We start from the raw sequence: 6,731 nt of genomic DNA, 5'->3' as shown, positions 1-6,731 counted from the left end.
GACCCAAGGAGGGTGCAGAACGTCTTCCAGAATCAGGACGCAAATTGAGGACCACGATCAGAGACAATTTATTTTATTTCACCTTTATTTACCAGGTAGGCCAGTTGAGAACAAGTTCTCATTTACAACTGCGACCTGGCCAAGATAAAGCAAAGCAGTGCGACAAAAACAACAACACAGTTACACATAAACAAACATACAGTCAATAACACAATAGATAAGAAAAATAGAAAAATCTATGTACAGTGTGTGCAAATGTAGAAGAGTAAGGAGGTAGACAATAAATAGGCCATAGAGGACGAAATAATTACAATTTAGCATTAATACTGGAGTGATGTGCAGATGATGATGTGCAAGTAGAGATACTGAGGTGTAAAAGAGCAAAGGGATATGTAATAATATGGGGATGAGGTAGTTGGGTGTGCTATTTACAGATTGGCTGTGTACAGGTACAGTGATCAGTAAGCTGTGCTGACAGCTGATGCTTAAAGTTAGAGAGGGAGATATAAGACTCCAGCTTCAGAGATTTTTGCAGTTCGTTCCAGGCAGCAGAGAACTGGAAGGAAAGGCGGCCAAGAGAAGTGTTGACTTTGGGGACGACCAGTGCAATATATCGGCTGTAGCGCGTGCTATGGGTGGGTCTTGCTATGGTGACCAGTGAGCTGAGATAAGGCGGGGCTTTACCTAGCAAAGACTTATAGATGACCTGGAGCCAGTGGGTTTGGCGACGGATATGTAGCGAGGGCCAGTCAACGAGAGCATACAGGTCGCAGTGGTAAGTAGTATATGGGGCTTTGGTGACAAAACGGATGGCACTGTGATAGACTACATCCAGTTTGCTGAGTACAGTGTTGAGGACTATTTTGTAAATGACATCGCCGAAGTCAAGGATCGTTAGGATAGTCAGTTTTACGGGGGTATGTTTGGCAGCATGAGTGAAGGAGGCTTTGTTGCGAAATAGGAAGCCAATTCTAGATTTAATTTTGGATTGGAGATGCTTAATGTGAGCCTGGAAGGAGAGTTTACAGTCTAACCAGACACCTACAGTTGAAGTCGAAAGTTTACATACACTTAGGTTGGAGTCATTAAAACTAGTTTTTCAACCACTCCACAAAGTCGGTTAGGTTATCTACTTTATGCATGACACAAGTAATTTTTCCAACAATTATTCATTTATATTTAATTTATAATTCACTGTATCACAATTCCAGTGGGTCTGAAGTTTACATACACTAAGTTGACTGTGCCTTTAAACAGCTTGGAAAATTCCAGAAAGGATGTCATGGCTTTAGAAGCTTCTGATAGGCTAATTGACATAATTTGAGTCAATTGGAGGTGTACCTGTGGATGTATTTCAAGGCCTACCTTTAAACTCAGTGTCTCTTTGCTTGACATCATGGGAAGATCCAAAGAAATCAGCCAAGACCTCATAAAAATGTTGTATCCCTCCACAAGTCTTGTTCATCCTTGGGAGCAATTTCCAAACGCCTGAATGTACCACGTTCATCTGTACAAACAATAGCACGCAAGTAAAAACACCATGGGACCACGCAGCCGTCATACTGCTCAGGAAGGAGATGTGTTTTGTCTCCTAGAGATGAACGTACTTGGTGTGAAAAGTGCAAATCAATCCCAGAACAACAGCAAAGGACCTTGTGAAGATGCTGGAGGAAACAGGTACTAAAGTATCTATATCTACAGTAAAACGAGTCCTATATTGACATAACCTGAAAGGAAGCTCAGCAAGGAAGAAGCCACTGCTCCAAAACCGCCATAAAAAAAGACGGACTATGGTTTGCAACTGCACATGGGGACAAAGATCATACTTTTTGGAGAAATATCCTCTGGTCTGATGAAACAAAAATAGAACTGTTTGGCCATAATGACCATTGTTATGTTTGGAGGAAAAAGGGGGAAGCTTGCAAGCCGAAGAACACCATCCCAATCGTGAAGCTTGGGGGTGACAGCATCATGTTGTGGGGGTGCTTTGCTGCAAGAGGGACTTGGGGAACTTCACAAAATAGATGGCATCATGAGGTAGGAAAATGATGTGGATATATTGAAGCAACATCTCAAGACATCAGTCAGGAAGTTAAAGCTTGGTCACAAATGGGTCTTCCAAATGGATAATGACCCCAAGCATACTTCCAAAGTTGTGGCAAAACGACTTATGGACAACAAAGTCAAGGTATTGTAGTGGCCATCACAAAGCCCTGACCTCAATCCTATAGAAAAGTTGTTGGCAGAACTGAAAAAGCGTGTGCGAGCACGGAGGCCTACAAACCTGACTCACTTATACCAGTTCTGTCAGGAGGAATGGGCCAACTAATTTTGGGAAACTTGTGGAAGGCTACTCGAAACATTTAACCCAAGTTAAACTATTTATAGACTATGCTACCAAATACTAATTGAGTGTATGTAAACTTCTGACCCACTTGGAATGTGATGATAGAAATTAAAGCTGAAATCAATCATTCTCTCTACTATTATTCTGATATTTCACATTCTTAAAATCAAGTATTGATCCTAACTGACCTAAAACAGCAGATTTTACTAGGATTAAATGTCAGGAATCGTGAAAAACTTTGTTTAAATGTAGTTGGCTAAGGTAAACGTCCTATTTCAACTGTAGATTAATACTGACAGGTTGTTTCTCCTCATACCCTCACACACTTAAAATGTTTGAGAGAGAGAGCAAGCGAGAGAGAGATAATGGCTAAAATGTTGAGTGTATTGATACATATTGTGTTATTTCTTATTTTATATTGTATAAATAGTTCCCCCAAAAAATTCTCACTGTTTTTGTGCATAGATTTCATAACATATTTCATAACATTCAGTGCCCTCTACCGGTCAAATAGTCAATTGCATACACATCCTCATGTACATTAACACATACTTCTGTTTATACACACACACGGTGGACACACACACACACACAAATTGCCTGGTCATCTGTCAGCAGTGATTTCATTTATTTCAAGATGCTGAAGTGTGATTTGTTATGACTGAGCATGAGATGGTCAACTAAGTGAACAGATTCGATTTGATCTGCTGGTGGCGTCAACGAACTGTGACAAAACAACAAACTGTGACGCTACATGAAAAAATGTCATACATTACATTTTATAACACCTGAGCTGTGCTTTTATTGCAAACAAATTAACTTACACTCCAATACATCAAAATAATGAGATTGGAACGGAAAACACCAGAAAACACAAAACAGTCACCTTGGTTGACTTCCTAATGCTTCATTAGGCAGAAATGACTGATATCACAAACAATCAATCTTTCACATGCTGTCTGTGTCAGCATCAGCTCAGACATTAATCACAGAGGACAGAAAGGGACAGAACATCCACTGGTAATACCACTGGTGGTGTCCTGAAGCTCTCTTTCTAGCTTTCTCTCTCGCTCTCTGTGTCTTGCTCTATGTGTGTGTGAGTCTCTCTCTCTCTGTCTCTCTCTCTCGTTCTTCTTCCTTCTCTGTTCAACAGATCATGCATAAAACATGGCCCTAGAGCGGCATCTCCTTTGATTTTGGCCAACAGCCCTGAAAGAGATACTCCATGGAGGCTGACTGTCTGCAAGGCTGGATGAGCCGGCTAGAAGATTGATACACGTCAGTTGCCATGGTGACAGGAGACCTGCCCTGCATGCTGATATCCAATCAGATCCCTAGTAGGTAGTAACAGGGCTCTGTTGACATGTGGACAGGTGTCTTACTATGACGTTGTCACTCCACATACAGTACATATAGTCACAAGACTCATTGGGAAGATGGGCAAAATCTCAGGAACAACTATTTTTGAATCCTGAATCCTGAATCACTTCTGTGTCCCTCTGTGCGCTTGGTATGCTACCGGAGAGATGCAGCTGTGTGCTCAGGTGGATTAGAGATCACATTAGGGCTGTGGCAGTCATGAAATTCTGTCAGCCGGTGATTGTCAAGCAAATAACTGCCGGTCTCACCGTAATTGAATGTTAATTAACATAAACACATTTAGCATCTCCTGGCTTCCACACTGATGCAGACCTTTGAACATCTACATGTTATAAAGTCTAATAAATCCATATAATATAGCCTACATCTTCACAATAAATCGATTCTTTATTTTAGGAAGGTCTAAAGAAGCATGATATGAAGAAATGTTTGTCTATTTCGGAAAGGAGAATAGCATACTCTGAGTTCTCCTTATGTTAGGTCCTGATGTGGCTATGGCAAAAGGCTGTGGGCTACACTAGCTCATTTAGCAGGCAATATTTGCTTATAATTCTGTGGCATTATTTTATAGTATGAAGAATATAATTGAAAAAATAGAAAAAAAAATAGAATAGAATATAAATATTTCTCTAAATGAGTTGAGGGAGTGCGCACATGTGGCTATTCTGTGTTGAGCGGTTAACAAAGAAATAGGTACTCCTATATGCTTCATTTAGAGTTATTAATGTATCTTTATGTAACAAGTCGGGAAGCAAGTTCAGGGAGTGAGTGTTTTAATAAATAAAAGAAACGATGAACACAAACAACGCACCGACATGAAAACAGATTCAATTATACCTGAGGAAAGAACCAAGGAGAGTGACAGAAATAGGGAAGATAATCAAGGAGGTGATGGAGTCCAGGTGAGTGTCATGAGGCTCAGGTGCGCGAGACGATGGTGACAGGTGTGCTGGATAATCAGCAGCCTGATGACCTAGAGGCCGGAGAGGGAGTATACATTATACTTTAGTTGTTCTAAAAACGTTGGGCTTTATGTTTTGCTTTTTAATACATTGTAATACATGATGAGACTCTAATGATGATTTGAAAAAAGTTGCTTGAAAGGCATGAGCTCTGCTTTGTTTCCTGCGCAGGCTGTGCACACTCCAATATCCATGCCTTTTGTGGCCCGGAGTGCTGCATTTTGCCCTTCTCCTTGAGTGCTGTGCAATCTGAAGCGCCTCTCACTCACATGGCTCTCTGTCACTTGATCTGGTCTTTCTCACAGGCTACAAGTGAAGACAGACACATTGGTTACGCAACTGCGCGCGTTCTTATCCAATTCTGAGGTGTATATTGAAGATATTGGAAGAACTGTCCACATTTACTTTTCGCCAGCCAACAAGATGAGTAGGCCTAACGAACAGCAAAATCACTAGCCTATGTCAATTTACTATCCCCCATAGTACAAAAGTCGACCTATTCTATTCTCTGTGAGAAATAAATATTCCAAACATAGTCTGGGACAGTTGTGAAGTGCAGTAAATCCCAAATTAATACAACCACTTGCATAAAAAAATCAGTTTTAACGCAACAGATCAGAATGTTTAGCTTAAAATGATGATAAACTATTAGGCTATTTTTTCACATTATAAGCACAGCATTGCGCACATGGCAGTAAGCTATAAGAATGTTCCATTAGTGGAAAACACCATTATTAAAAGTGACCACCAATGCGATTATGCATGTAATGCTTTTATAAAGGTGCATTTTTATAGTGAATATTATCTTCCCCAAACTTGAAACTCACGTGCTGCTTCTGTATGCCAGTTAGGATCTACACCCCTTGTAAAGTGGATTCATGTGCTTAGTTTTTAGAAGTTATTTGGCCACTTTAGTTGTAATACAAACCTTATCGAAACACATAGGCCTACGGGCTAGACTACATGAGGTATGCGTCTATGATTCTAAAAAGTCGCAAAAAAAGGCAGTTTCTTTTGCTGGACGTCATAGTGTCACGCTCTGACCATAGAGAACCTTTTTAGTCTCTATTTTGGTTAGGTCGGGGTGTGACTAGGGTGGGTGATCTAGTGTGTGTATTTCTATGTTGGCCTGGTATGGTTCCCAATCAGAGGCAGCTGTTTATCATTGTCTCTTATTGGGGATCATATTTGGGCAGCCATTTCCCTACTGTGTTTTGTGGGATCTTGTTTATGTGTAGTTGCCTGTGAGCACTCCATAGCTTCACGTATCTTTTGCTTTAAAAAAAAATGTTTTGTGCGTTTCACAAATAAAAAGATGTGGAACCCATCTCACGCTGCGCCTTGGTCCGAATGTTATTTCGACAAGCGTGACACATAGTATATAAGTGATAGTATATAATTCACAAGTGATAGGTTAATATTGTCACCCATCAGACTATTATTGATTTAATCGTGTCTTTACATATACTAAATAATGTGTGAAATTTGTTTTGATTAAAATGGACCATTATCATGCACCTGTATTGAAATGGGGCAGTGGGGAAAAAATACATGTCTATGCACTTAAACCCCGTGGTTTATTTTCATGTCAGCCAGGTAGGCTATACTCCTGTTGTAAATGCAAGCAATGTGCTTAATATTAGGAAAGATGAGAAATAAATATAGTAGGCCTAGCCCATAGAAAGATAATGGGAACCTCCTTTTTAGAGGCCATAACTCTGTTTTCTCGCTCAATTGCATAGCCTATAGAAATGTTGCACAACCTGAGCTCATGGGCTACAATGAAGTGTTTGATTCGATTTTCAATTACATTTGCATCGATGTCAGAGTGATTAGAAGGACAATAGAGTGCTGAGTACCAGGCAGTTAGCAAGTTTGGTAGGCTTCTAATGAAGATCAGCAGCATCAGAGTTTGGAGAAGCCTGATTACCGTGACTAAACGGTCACATGGAATTTGACTGCATTCATGACTCATGACCGCCGGTGTGACGGTAATATGGTCACCGCAACAGCCCTAGGTCACATTCATATTCTCTGAAAGG

Source organism: Oncorhynchus clarkii, chromosome 19, assembly GCF_045791955.1.
Source record: "Oncorhynchus clarkii lewisi isolate Uvic-CL-2024 chromosome 19, UVic_Ocla_1.0, whole genome shotgun sequence".
Classification (NCBI taxonomy): domain Eukaryota; kingdom Metazoa; phylum Chordata; class Actinopteri; order Salmoniformes; family Salmonidae; genus Oncorhynchus; species Oncorhynchus clarkii.
This window is presented reverse-complemented; position numbering follows the sequence as displayed.